This window comes from Phoca vitulina, unplaced genomic scaffold (assembly GCF_004348235.1).
Source record: "Phoca vitulina isolate PV1807 unplaced genomic scaffold, GSC_HSeal_1.0 scaffold111, whole genome shotgun sequence".
In the NCBI taxonomy this organism is placed as follows: domain Eukaryota; kingdom Metazoa; phylum Chordata; class Mammalia; order Carnivora; family Phocidae; genus Phoca; species Phoca vitulina.
Window position 1 is genome coordinate 387,985 of NW_022589814.1, and position 13,920 is coordinate 401,904.

At 39.2% G+C, this 13,920-nt stretch overlaps 1 protein-coding gene across 10 annotated transcripts in view; it reads left to right on the top strand.

Annotated features, from left to right (window-relative positions):
* Nucleotides 1-330: 330 nt before the first annotated feature.
* Nucleotides 331-13,920, top strand: part of WNK3 (WNK lysine deficient protein kinase 3) — a 168,817-nt gene continuing 155,227 nt past the window's right edge. For 3 of the 10 annotated variants that reach the window (XM_032398174.1, XM_032398170.1, XM_032398177.1), the window contains exons 1-2: nucleotides 1,193-1,274; nucleotides 12,574-12,675. The gene's annotated coding sequence lies outside the window, so the exon portion shown is untranslated. Of the gene's footprint in view, nucleotides 457-522; nucleotides 587-968; nucleotides 1,156-1,192; nucleotides 1,275-5,743; nucleotides 5,759-12,573; nucleotides 12,676-13,920 lie in introns of those variants that run through there. The other 7 variants (XM_032398172.1, XM_032398180.1, XM_032398173.1 and 4 more) reach the window with 7 other exon arrangements.

The following is a 13,920-nucleotide window of genomic DNA, read 5'->3' on the forward strand; positions in this document are numbered from 1 at the left end:
AGGTTTCTGAAGGGGTTGCTATGGCACCGAGGGGCCAGGGGAGGTTAACTGAACCCTTAAAACATTACTCCCTCCCCCACCCGTCACTGCCTAGGCCGAAGGCCATTGTTCCCAGCAAAATGGCGTCGGTAATTTCCCTCCCGGCCAGAGGCCTAAATAAGGCTGAGGATGGGAATGGGACTGGAGATGAGAACAAAAACTACAATTCCCAGGGTACACCGCACCCGCCTGCGAGGCGCAAGGCACGTGCCCAGGCCTAGCGGTTACATGCCGTCAAAAATCCGTTTTCATAGCTTCCCTTTCCCATCCCCACTTTCGTTGTTGCCCAGCCCCCGCGCGCGCGCACTGCGGTCCTGAGGGGTGGGGGGGACATGCCGTGGTCGTTGCCCTCGCAACGTAACCGGGAGACCGGTATTTGTAAATCTGTGCTTCGATTTCTAATCCCGAAGCCGGCAGGTATGGGTCTCGCGAGAAAAGACGGGAGTTGGAAAAAGGGAGTTAGGGGTGGTGGGTGAAAAGGTGCCTGCGGGTACCACATCTCGGCAGAGCTGCTGCATTTAGAGGCTTGCGGATAACAGAGTGGATGGTGGGTGGCTGGGAAGTAGTGTGTGCTTGGACTTCTCTTTTTTGGAGGGGAAGAAGGTAAAGCAGCCGTGGAGACAGAGCTTTTGAACACACAGGAGGTGTCACGCGTGTCTTTTTGGAAAGGAGAGAAGCCTTTCTCCTGCTCGACGCGCATCCCTCTCTCCCGCTGTGCTGAAGAGGGCGGGGGAGGAGTGCGCACGCTCTAGTTGGCTAGCCACTCGGCACCTCGCAGCGATAGGGGCTGTTCGGAGTTGGGGCTGCTCCGTCGGCTTTCTCCGCCCCTCCCCCTCTTCTTTCCTCCCCTCCCTTCCCCGCCCCCCTCCACCCCCCTCTCCTCTCCAGAATTCCCTGGCTGGAGTACGCGTGCGCCTGTTCTGCTCCCGGGCGAGCGCGAGCTTGGGCTCGCACCCCGCTCCCCTAACCCCGCCCGCTCTTTACCTACCGGCTGTAGCTGGCCCGGTGGGCTCGCGGGAGACGCTCGCGCGCGCACGCGCACACAACGCGGAGCGGAGCTCGAGACATCGAGGAGGGGAGTAAGAAGCATCCGAGGAGGCGATAGAGGAGGAGGCGGTGTGTGTATGTGTGTGTGTTCTACGGTGTGGCTCGTCGAGGGGCGAGCGGAGGCTTGAAAGAGGGCGAGGGAGAAGCGAAAAGAGTCCGAGTGTCTGTCCGTGAGAGCCTCTAATCTGGTGAGGGTCCCGGGCCGGCCGGGGCTCTGGGAGAGAGGGAGGAGGCCGGGGGGCGTGTCTGGGATCCGGCTGAGAGATGAATGGGCCGGGGATGAATGGAGGGAGGCAGCGGCGGCCAAGAGTCTGTTCGGAGTAAGCGCCCTAGCGGGGGGCGGCTTGACCGAGGCAGGGTGATTGCTGTCGCCAAGAGGTATGGGACGAGGCCGGGCTTGGGTCTTCGGGGTTGTCGGAGCTGCTGTCCGTTTGAGCGAACAGGCGGAGAGGAAAATTCTAAGGGGGGAAGTGGAGAAGGGCAGGTTTGGGTTTAAGGTGCGTTTTTTGTCTTTTCTGTTTTTGTTGGGGGTGGCAACTTTGGGAGTTGATGGAAGACTAGGGGATGAGGAAGGTGAGGAGGATACATGGGGAGGCGGGAGATGGTTGACAAAGGACTGAGTGATCATTTAAGTGAGATTGAGGCTGCTGAAAGAGGAGATCGCTTCAGGTGTGGGAAGTTGAGTTTCAGTGGGTAATGGGGTGGGGGAAAGTGGATATAATATAGAGATTCAGTTGATGTGTGAAAGTCAAGAGGACTGGATCGGGTGAGAGAATATTGCTGTGTGGTTGTGTAAGTGGGTTAGGTTCAAGGAGATTGAGAGGTGTTATTTGGGAACGGGTGGTGTTTTCTGTGACTGACAGCTTGGGGATGGGGAGGAAATGGTATGGTTTAGGATAAAAGTGGTGAGGTGGCTTCACTGTACTGAAAGAGGTTTTGTTGGACTAGTTAAGAGTGGTGAAACATTTATGGAGTGGGCTGTGGGTGGAAATCCTGCACGTGTGTATCTCCCTTTCTTGGGAGTTGATAGACCCTGTTAAAATGAAATCGAACCCTCAAAACAGATGCGAGCGGTATGGCTATTCCTTCTTAAGAATTACCTTTGACTAAAACAATTATATGAATAATAGGCTATAAGTTGTGAAAATCTTCTGTGTAGTAGTGATTGCATCCAATTTGGGGAGGCATTGTTACCTGTTTTTCATTTATAGTAAGTTGTAATACCAAGATAACTTTTGAAGAGATCTCAGTATATGACACAAAGCAGCAGGTGTCTTCTAGACAGTCTCTAACCTTTAGATTGATGAGTTTAAAAATTGTTTAAAGTCAGCAGCCTAAGGGAAGGATACCCTGCATTAAAGGATAGCTAAAATGCACCAAAGCTGAGTTTGAATGCTAAAGTAATTATACGTGATTTTTTTTTTGGTCATTCTGAATTTACCTTGTTTGAAAATTGGCACTTTTTTTTTGGTGTGAGTTTAAATTATAGCAGATTACTAGGACATTTTGTTCTCTGAATACATTACTTATCTTCTGGTAAGGATGCCTTGTGATGGTCTCATTCTGTTCTGGGTCAAGATTAATAGTTTATGGATTTGTAACTTTTCATGGTTACTTTTTACAAACTTTACTGACATATACTTATTATCTTGGAAATGTTGCAAATTTGAGAACATTCCCATGCCCTTTTTCTTTTATTCTGCTTTGATGTTGCAAAGAGTGTAATCCTTGTTTTGGCTACGCAGAGTTTAAATACAAAAGCTAATACTATGTTCATATTCTCTTAGATTAAGATGAATACTTAGTGTATTAAGTGGTAGAGTGGAAGTATAAAAGCAACATGAGAGCCTGGGAATGTTGCACCAATTTTGGCAGGCAAGGTAGCCTCCCCATTTTGAACTAGATGTTCAAGTTTTGAGGCTGGGAAGTGTAATCTTGGTATATCTGGGGAGTGGAAAGAGATAAGGCTGGAATCTTAGATTGAGGCTGGGGTGAAGGACTACCCTGCAGAATTAGGAGCCTTTGACTATTTAAGAAGGGGAACAACACAAGCAGATTTTTGATGTTCATCTCTCTTTTGCTTCTGATGCCCCTGCCCCCCCCCCATGCTCTCTCTTCCGTTCCCTTTGAATTTGAGCTCATTCTTTTTAGACTAACCTCTGTCATTAGTTATTCCCAAAAGCCTTTCCTGCTCCCCCCGCTTTTTTCCTTTTCCCAGCATCCTCCACCAAGCTACATTAGGTGCCCCTCTTCAGTGGTCCCATCACACCTTGTACATATTTTTATTACCGTACTTCTGTCGGTAGGCAGGCAGGAAAGGTATTTGCCTTTTTATACTTAAGAGAGAAAATAAAGCCCAGAAAGATAAGAGCTGCCCTAGTAAGTTAAGTGGTGGACCCTGGAATTTTGACTTCTAGACCAATGTTGATTCTCATATCACAAGTCTACATTTGTTGATGTAATTATTCTATAGTGTTTTAGGAGTTAAATTTCTGTAATTTGGACTTTAACTTTCTTCCATAAAATACAGGAATTTTTCATTAAAGTGTACATTAGTTAGCCAGTAAGTGATAAAGCCAGTGGTTACATAGAACCAGAGTAGTCAGAAATAAATGAGAATTGTTATATTATTATAAGATTTCTAGTCAGATAATTTACTTTAAATTAACAGAAGGTCTAAATTTTTGTGTATATGTTTGTTGGGGGGGGGATTGTGTGTAAGAAAAAAAAACCCTTTCTCAGTAACCCTTCTTAGTATAAGTAGACCAGTTCTATTTGCAGATATACTTGATTATTTCTTTTGGCTAAAACCCAGAATACTTTCAGAGAGGTGGGTTTTTTCCCATTTTTTGTTTGAGATCATAAAATTTATGGCACTGTTAGGAGATATTTGATGATTGTAAAGGACATCTATAAAACCATTCATTCAGAAATCCCCAAAACTTCAAGAGTAGAATTTGATGCCATTTTAAATTGTTTTCATAGAGCTTGTCATGAGATACTTGGTTTAGAAAATGTTGAGGTTAAGTTACTGCAGTAATGAGCCTTTAGTTCCCCTTTCTTCAGGGAAATAGTATTTTTTTTCATTAACAGAAATGAAGTAAGATTGTTTTCTGTTACCTGGTAACTTTATTGTGATAAAATTCATATAACATAATGTACCATTTTATTTTTTATTTTTTTTTATTTTTTTATTTTTTTAAAGATTTTATTTATTTATTTGAGAGAGAGAGAGAGCACAAGAGGGGGGAGCGGGAGAGGGAGAAGCAGACTCCCCGCTGAGCAGGGAGCCCGATGCGGGACTCCATCCCGGGACTCCAGGATCATGACCTGAGCCGAAGGCAGTTGCTTAACCAACTGAGCCACCCAGGCGCCCATAATGTACCATTTTAGAGTGTACAATTCAGTGTCATTAAGTACCTTCATGATTTTGCACATCCAGTTCCAAAACATTTTCATCACCCCAAAAGGAAACCCTGCACTCATTAAACTGTCGCTTCCCGTTCCCCTTTCCTCCCAGCCCCTGGCAACCACTAATCTGCCCTCTCTATGGACTTGCCTATTTCATATAAATGAAATCATGCATTATATTACCTTATTGTCTGGCTTTTTTCACTTCACATGTTTTTGAGGTTCACTAGTATTGTGGCATGTATCAGTATTTCATTCCTTTTTTTAGAAGTTTATTTTATTTAGTAATCTCTACATCCAAGGTGGGTCTTAAACTCACAATCCCAAGATCAAGAGTTGCATGCTCTTCCGACTGAGCCAGCCAGGTGCCCCTATATTGCATTCCTTTTTTATGATTGAATAATATTCCCTTGTATGGATATACTACATTTTGTTTATTTATTCATCAGTTCATAGACATTTGGGATCTTTCTACCTTTTGGCTTTTGTGAATAATGCTGGTATGAATATTTGTGTACACGTTTTTGTTTGAGCACCTGTTTTCAGTTCTTTCAGGTATGTACCTAGAAGTGGAATTATTGGGTCATATGGTAATTCTGTTTAACTTGTTGAGGAACCACTAAACTGTTTTCCATAGTGACTGCACCATTTCACATTCCCACCAGCAATGTACAAGGGTTCCAGTTTCTTCACATCCTCACCAACATTTGTTACTTTCTGGGTTTTTTGTTTGTTTGTGTGCTTTATGACCATCCTAAGTGGGTGTGAAATGGGATCTCATTGTGGTTTTTATTTGTCTTTCTATAATGACTAATGATGTGTAGCATCTTTTCATGTGGTTGTGGCTATTTGAATTTCTTCTTTGGAGAACTAAGTCTTCTGCCCATTAAAAAAAATTTTTTTTTAATGCTGACTTGAAGGAGTTTTTAAAGAATATATTCTAAATACTAGACCCCGGTCAGACATATGATTTGCAAATATTTTCTTCCATTCAGAGTTGTTTTTTTTTTTTTACGTTGTAGATAGTGTCTTTTGGTGCACAAAAATTTTGAAATTTGAAGTCCAACTTATCTATTTTTTTTTTAAGATTTTATTTATTTATTTGACAGAGACACAGCAAGAGAGGGGACACAAGCAGGGGGAGTGGGAGAGGGAGAAGCAGGCTTCCCACTGAGTAGGGAGCCCGATGCGGGGATGGATCCCAGGATCCTGAGATCATGACCTGAGCCGAAGGCAGACGCTTAACGACTGAGCCACCCAGGTGCCCCAATTTATCTATTTTTTTGTTGTTGTTGCTGCTTGTGCTTTCTGTGTTATATTTAAGAAACCACTGCCAAATCCAATACAAAGAAGATTTACCCCATCTCTTCTTTGAAGAGTTTTATTGTTTTAGCTTTAATATTGAGGTCTTTGATCCATTTTGAGTTAATTTTTGTATATAGTATGAGGTAAGGGTCCAGCTGTATTCTTTTGCATGTGGATTATCTTGAAGTTTTATAAACTATAAAGTAGATAAGGGGATGGGAGGTATAGGCTTCCAGTTATGGAAGTAATAAGTTACAAGGATAAAAGGTACAGCCTAGGGAACATAGTTAATGGTATTGTAATAGCGTTGTATGGTGGCAGATGGTAGCTGTGCTTGTGGTGAGCATAGCATAATGTATAGACTTGTGGAAACACTATGTTGTTTGCCTGAAACTAATGTAACATTTTGTGTCAACTATACTTCAATAAAAAAATACATAATACACGATACTATACATGTATTTAAATGAAACTATTTTGTGGCAATATCTAGTTATTCTTTGGGCATTTGTGGAGGAGAAATATTTCTAAATGCATTTTTGAAGGTCATGCTTTATATTTGAAGAGTGGGGATATTCTAAAGCTCTTTATGAGGCAGTGAGACTTTCGTGATCAGGAAACTTCAATATGGCAAGCTAGATAATCCTTATGGTAAAGTTACATAAGTATTTTGTTTTATTTTTTTATAAAGAGTATTATTTTTGTTTTCAGATTGTTTGTATAGGGTGAAATCTTTGCTTAAAACTAGGGGAAAAAAGCAGATTTAGTTTATAATTAACAAGAAATTGGCATTGGATTTATCCTAAAAGCAGCCATATCTACGTGTTATTTGGTTTCTGATTGTGAGCCAGCTTCTTGACCAAAACATATATCAATCAGTACCTTGTGGAGACTTTTTATTTGTAGCTTAGGCTATAATCACCTGTACATTGTCCTATTCATTTAGGAATCATGTAAGATTATTTTAGTTCCGTTACTTGTAAAAATGAGAATTAAAATTTAGCACAGCACAATTGGTTGGTAAATCTCAGCCTCTAGTTAAGTGTAATTAAAATAGGGACGTTATTTTGAATTGTTTTAAACACTGGGGGGTGTGTTTAATAGAAGAATGGGAAATTGGCTTGATCAGCCCCAAGACCTATGGGGTGCTAGTTCAGCTCTGATGATATCCAGTGCTGCCTAGAGAATAATTTTTGTCCTGATGAGCTACTATGGCATTTCCATTCAGAGTTAGCCTTTGAAGGTTTCTAGCAAGAGAAAAAAAAAAAAAAAAAAACAAACCCTTGAAGATATGTGGTTCATTTACTAAGGAAGCTTTCAAATGTCCTGATAACTTACTCTGAAGCTGTTAGTCCCAATGAATTTTGGAGTATGACTTACCCAACATATTTGTAAGGTTCTACCATTCATTCAACAAATATTTATTGTGTTCCTCCAGTGTGCAGGGTTGATGTGTTGGGAATAGATGAAAAGGAAGCAAAGCAGGCAATGACCCTGCTCTCTTTGAGGTAACGTTATAGTTGGAGGACAACAGACAGTCAACAAATATATCAGAACATAAATGCTGAGAAGAATGTGTTTTTTAAAAGATTTTATTTATTTTTTATTTTTTATTTTTTTAAGATTTTATTTATTTATTTGACAGAGAAAGACACAGCGACAGAGGGAACACAAGCAGGGGCAGTGGGAGAGGGAGAAGCAGGCCTCCCGCCGAGCAAGGAGCCCGATGTGGGGCTCGATCCCAGGACCCCGGGATCATGACCTAAGCCGAAGGCAGACGCTTAACGACTGAGCCACCCAGGTGCCCCTAAAAGATTTTATTTTTAAGTAATCTCTACACCCAACGTGGGGCTCAAACCCACAACCCCGAGATCAAGAGTCACATGCTTCACTGACTGAGCCAGCCAGGTACCCTGAAAAGAAATTTTTTTAAAGGGTGCTGGGATGTTAGAGAGAAGACTCTTTAGCTCAGGTGGTTAGTTTGGAAGGTTTCTTTGAGATCTGAATGTTAAGAGACCAGCAATTCTTAGTATCCTTTCTGTTAATTGTTATTTTGTTAAATTGTTAATTTATCTCTTCTAAACACTTTAGGTTTCTTAATATTTTCAATGTGTGAGTTACATGCTTTTGTTTCTAAGGGAAAAAAAAAACAGGTACATTCCTTATGAGAAGACACCATGTTCCCAATTGAAAATGTCACTGGAGTAGGAGTCAGCCTGGGTTCTAGTCTTGCCCTCAGTGTAATCTTGTGTAAGTCTGTAAGCATCGATTTCCTCATTTGTTACTAAACAAAGCAAAAGCCCTACCTGTTTTGCAGGTTTTGTTTTGTTTTGTTTTGTTTTTGGCTAATTAAGTGAGAAAATATACTTTGTAAATTATACAACCATGTATGAAATACAGTGTATTCTATTAACACATTTTTGGAGTCAAAGTTTCTTGATTGAGCAGTATTTTCCTACCAATTTAAAGCTTTCATGTTTCTAACCATCTGGTAAATTTTAGCACCAAATATCTAAACTCATTGATTAATCAGGAGGGGTTGGGTTCTTAGAAAGTGGTAGTGTGGTAGAAAGTATGTTGGATTTGGAGCTAGAAAACTGGGGTTCCAGAATTCTCCTCTTCACTTACTAGCTTTATGACTTGGGCAAGATGCTAAACTTTTCTGAGCCTTCCTAATTTTCTGAATTTGGGGTAATACCACATAGCTCTCGGGGTTGTTGTTAGGAGTAATTGAGTTAAATAGATGAAGTTCTTATGGAAACTATAAAGCAAGGTTTGATAAACTTTTCTGTAAAGGACCAGATTGTAAATATTTCAGGCTTTGCAGGCCATGAAGTCTGTTGGAACAACTCAGCTCTGCTGTTGTAGCAGCCATAGGCAATATGAATGAGTAAATGAATGAGTAAATGAATGAGTGTGGCTGTGTTCCAATAAAACTATTTATGAACATTGAAACATGAATTTTGAATAATTTTTCTGTCATGAAATACTATTCTTCTTTTGATTTTTTCCCCAACCATTTAAAAATATAAAAAATTTTCTCAGGTTACCTGCTGCACAAAAACTGGCAGTGGGGTGAAGTGAGTTTGGCTTGCGGGCTGTATGTAGTTTTGCCACCACTGTTGTAAAGGGTTAGGCAGAATAAAGTGTTAATTAGGGATTTGAGGGTAGGTGATTGATAAATATAAAGCCAGGTGCCCCAATAAATATAAATTGTTTAATTTTGATAATGAAAGAAGATGGAGATGATCTCAACCCCTTTTCTAATTTGGACCCAGAAATTTCTTCACACAAAATGAGCATCTTTAATTGAGGAAATGATCTTGCCAAAGCAAAACTGGATGATGGCAGTGAGGAAGAAGATAGTTTTAGTGTTATAAACTCCCAAGGACTGTGATGTGGTTATGCATTGTATGTATCTGTGCCATACAGGACTGTGTATAGTGTTATGCATGTGGCTCCACATCATATGTGGCCTCGTATTATGAATAAAGAGTGGACTTGGGAGTCCAGTGCCTGAGTTGAATTCTGGCCTTGGTTTACTGGCTATGTGATTTTAGACAATTAACTTAATTTTTTGAGCCTATTTTCCTCATTTGTAAAATGGGAGTAAAAATATTATCTACCTCAAGATTTTTGTGATATTTACATGAGAAAATGCATGAAGGGGCTTATGGTGCTTGGCACAAAGCATTCAGTAAGTGTTAATTGATATTTATTTGGATTTATATTGTACATACCTTACTAGTTTTCTTCTTCCTTCAGTTATTTTGAGAAATGATAATATCCTTAACTGGTTCTTTTATGCAGGTTGTTGATGGACAATTCTGCTTTAAAGGATTAAAATAACATAGAGGTAGATTAAAACCTTAAGGTCCAGGGGCGCCTGGGTGGCTCAGTCGTTAAGTGTCTGCCTTCAGCTCAGGTCATGGTCCCAGGGTCCTGGCATTGAGCCCCACATCAGGCTCCCTGCTCAGTGGGAAGCCTGCTTCTCCCTCTCCCACTCCCCCTGCTTGTGTTCCCTCTCTCGCTGTGTCTCTCTCTGTCAAAAAAATAAATAAAATCTTGAAAAAAAAAAGTAAAACCTTAAGGTCCACCTTTACATAATTTCTGCCCTCCAGTGGGTAACTATTATTAAGAGTTGACTGTAGGGGCACCAGGCTGGCTCAGTTGGTAGAGCATGCAACTCTTGATCTTGGGGTTATAAGTTCAAGCCCCATTGTTGGGTGTAGAGATTACTTAAAAATAATAAAAAAAAATCTTAAAAAAGAATTGACTGTGAACTTGTACAGTCCTTTTTCTCTGTATTTACATGTATATGCATATGCAAATAAAAAATAAATATGTTATGACTTGCTCTTTTCCCAAAGAATATGACTTAGGGCTCTTTTCATGTCCATATATGTATGTTCACATCATTCTTTTTAATGAATACATAGTGTTTAATCTGCAGGATAAATTAAGAGCATATCTTTCCAGGCTTTTTTATATGCATTTAGACATATGTGAGTACATTTAGAAACATAAGGTTTTGTGGGTTTTTTTCCACATAAATAATATGTTGTATATGCTATACTATAATTTGTTTTTTTTCACTTAATAGTATTTATGTGTAAGAGATTTTTATACACTAGTATATATCATCTCTCATTTTTTAAACAGATGCATATTGTTACATAGTACAGATGTACCAAGGCTTACTTTACCATTCTCTTATACATGGATATTTAAGTTCTTCTCAGTATTTTTTGCTATTCCAAACAATGCTTCAGTAAAAGTCCTAATGCATGCATATTTGTATACATACAAGAATATTTCTCAGGTAGATACTAAAAAGTGTAATTACTGGTGATAAGTATGCATTAAGATACTTGGAATTTGTCAAATGAAAAGGCTATTCCAGTTTGTGTGCCAAGAGTGCATGAAGTGCTGAATTTCTCATATGCTTCTTGAAATGTAATATTAACAGATTTTTTGGCTCATCTGATGGATAAAAAATGATATTAAATTGTTTGAACTTGCATGTCCCTGCTTACTAAAGAGTTTGAGCCATCCTCCTATCATCCACATATTGGCCATTTGCATTTCTTACTAATTTTTTTAGTTCTTTGTATATTCTGGATATTAATGCTTTGCTATACATGTTGCAAATGTTTGCTCCCAGTCTGTTGCTTAGCTTTTAACCTTGTTCATGGTCAAATGGGCAAATGTGTTAGCTTTTTATTAATGGTCTTTGCATTTTGTCTTTTTATGAAAGCCTTTCTTCAGGTTAGAAATCTATTCAGCCATATTTTCTTTTAATAGTTGTATAGTTTTGCTTTTACGTTTAGCTCTTTAACCTACCTGGAATTTATTTTTGTGACTGGTTTTAAGTAGGGCTTTAACATTCCCTCCCCCACCTTATAGACAGTTATTCTGACAATGTTTATTATACTGTCTGTTCTGTGCTGAAGCTACATTATTTAACTTAATATAGCTGTATTATATTACAGCTTTCTTTATATAGGTATTGCATATTTCTTCTTGAGTTTATTCCTAGATGAGTATGTTATAGCTCTGTTGCTCTTATGTACAGGATAGTGTGTGTGTATTTAAAATCTCAGTGACCTGTCTTCCTCCAGACACCCAGCCTTTCTCTCCCCTTCCTAGTGCTGCCCACCTACAGGTCCCTCACCTTAGAATAGCTGTTGTTTAAATTACATTTTCTAGCTGATTATTGCCGATGTATAGCAAAGCTATTGATTTCTGTTTGTTGATTTCATCTTTGGCCTTTCTGTTGGGCTCTCTTGTTAGTTCCTATTACAGTTTTTAGTTGATTTGCTTGGATTTTCTAGATAGATAATCATATAGCTTGCAAGTTTTGAATTTTGTGTCCTACTTTCCAATATTCATACATCTTGTTTTATTTCCTTAAGTGGTAGCAGCGATAATAAGAATTCTTGACTTATTCATGACTTTAATTATTGTTTATGTGAAAGATGCTTAACCTCACTCATAAGATAAATGCTAATTAAAACCACACTGAGATTCCTTTTTAAAATCTATTGGAGTGTTAAAAGTCAAAACGTTTGATAACACCTTTTTTGTTGTCAAGGCTATGGGGTAAAGGACACTTTTACACGTTGTAGGTGGGAGTTTGAATTGGTACAATGCCCATGGAAGGCAGTTTGGCAGCATTATATGTAGATACACATGTATTATGTGTATTATTCTGGATATATTAGCATACTTCAATAAAAGTTGAATATGCAAATTTCTTTTGCTCCAACAATCTCATTTCAGGAAATACATATATACACACACACCCACACACATATATGCAAAATGTGCAATGCTATTTGTCATAACAAATAACATAGCAAATAATTGAATACTATATACTATATAGGTTTTAAAAAATAAGAATGAGGAACCTCTATGTAGTGACAGGGAAAAAATATCAAGTTGTTGTGACTATAAACAAAAGTTTGATATATACTATGCTACTTTTTATGTAGGGAAGGAGAAAGAGAACATATATTTATATTTGCTTATTTGCCTAAAGAAACTCCAGAGGGCTACACAATAATCTAATGAGTGGTTACCTGTTGGGGGAGTGGTGGGAACTGAATGGATGGGAAACAGCGTTGGGAGGGAACCTGTTAATTATATACCTCTTTGATTTTTGAATTTTAGGACTATATTTTTAAAAATTAAAAATGGTTTCTTGAATTATTTCAACTCCTCCAAGAACATTTTTGTTTCTCTTGATCTTTCTTTTCTTTGTTACAGGTTTTCTCCAAATGGCCGTCTCCTGATTCTGTCCATATTTAAGAATGAGCTAGTAGAAGGGCTGACTGGGAGTTCTGTGTACGGAGACAGGGTTGTCAACTGGTAGGCTTTATTTTGGGGTGAGTGGGTGGACAGCTGGCTATTAACACTTGGAGGACCCAAATACCAGAGGGCAAAGGGCTTTGCTCTGGGGTGCCCTTGTTCATCTGGATTTGCTGAATTTGGTATTCTGTGTGCAAGGATTTTTGTCTTTGGTGGAATAGGGAGGAGAGTTCATCAACTGTGTCATAATTCAGACCTTCAATTAGTCCCTTTTTTTCGGCCTTTTTTTTTTTTTTTTAGCTCTGGCGCTTTATGGGATCACTTATCTCTGGGGTTTGGTCCTGCATGTCTTCTCCATCCTGGGTTGGAACCATTTCTATTACATATTTTAGGTTGTAGTATCCTTTGATTTGTGTTACTAGGCAGTTCTTTCCTGTCTGCTGTCTGTCAGAAATTATTGAAATCTTGTATTTCCTATGCCATTTTCCATCTGTGTCCTTGGCTTGTGACGTACTTTTGTACTTTTTTTTACCATCGCTTTTCCAGGGTCTTGGAAAGTATAAGAGATATAAGTGTTCAGTTCATCTTCTTGAACCAGAAGTCAACAGTAGTATATGTTAAACTTGAGTAAACTGTAGGCTCCTTGAGGATAAGGACTTTTTTTCTTTTATCCCCAGATCCTGACAGTGCTTGGCACTTGGTAAATGTTTATTGATGTGACTATAGCTATATGAGAGAGAGAGGATTATTAATGGGAAATTTACTGTGTAATTCGGACAATTTATTAAAAATTTTTATTGAATTATACTTGACATACAACATTGTACTAATTTTAGGTGTGTACTACATAGTAATTTGACAATTCTATACATTATGCAGTGCTCACCACAGTAAGTGTAGTTACCATCTGTCACCATACAAAGTTATCACAATATAATTGACTATATTCCCTATGCTGTAGTTTTCATCTCTGTGACTTACTTATTTTAGAACTGGAAGTTTGTATCTCTTAATCACTTTCCCTATTTTGCCTATCCCCTCACTCCCCTCACATCCTTGTCAACACTGGTTATTTCTTGTCTTTTTGATACTAGCCATTCTGACAGGTGTGAGATGATACTGTGGTTTTGATTTGCATTTCCCTAATAATTTGTAATATTGAACTTTTTTTAAAGTAAGCTCTGTGCCTAACGTGGGGCTCAAATTCATGACCCTGAGATCAAGAGTTGCATGTTCTACCTGCTGAGCCAGCTGGGTGCCCCATGTTGAGCATCTTTTCATGTTTCTCTTGGCCATCTCTTTGTC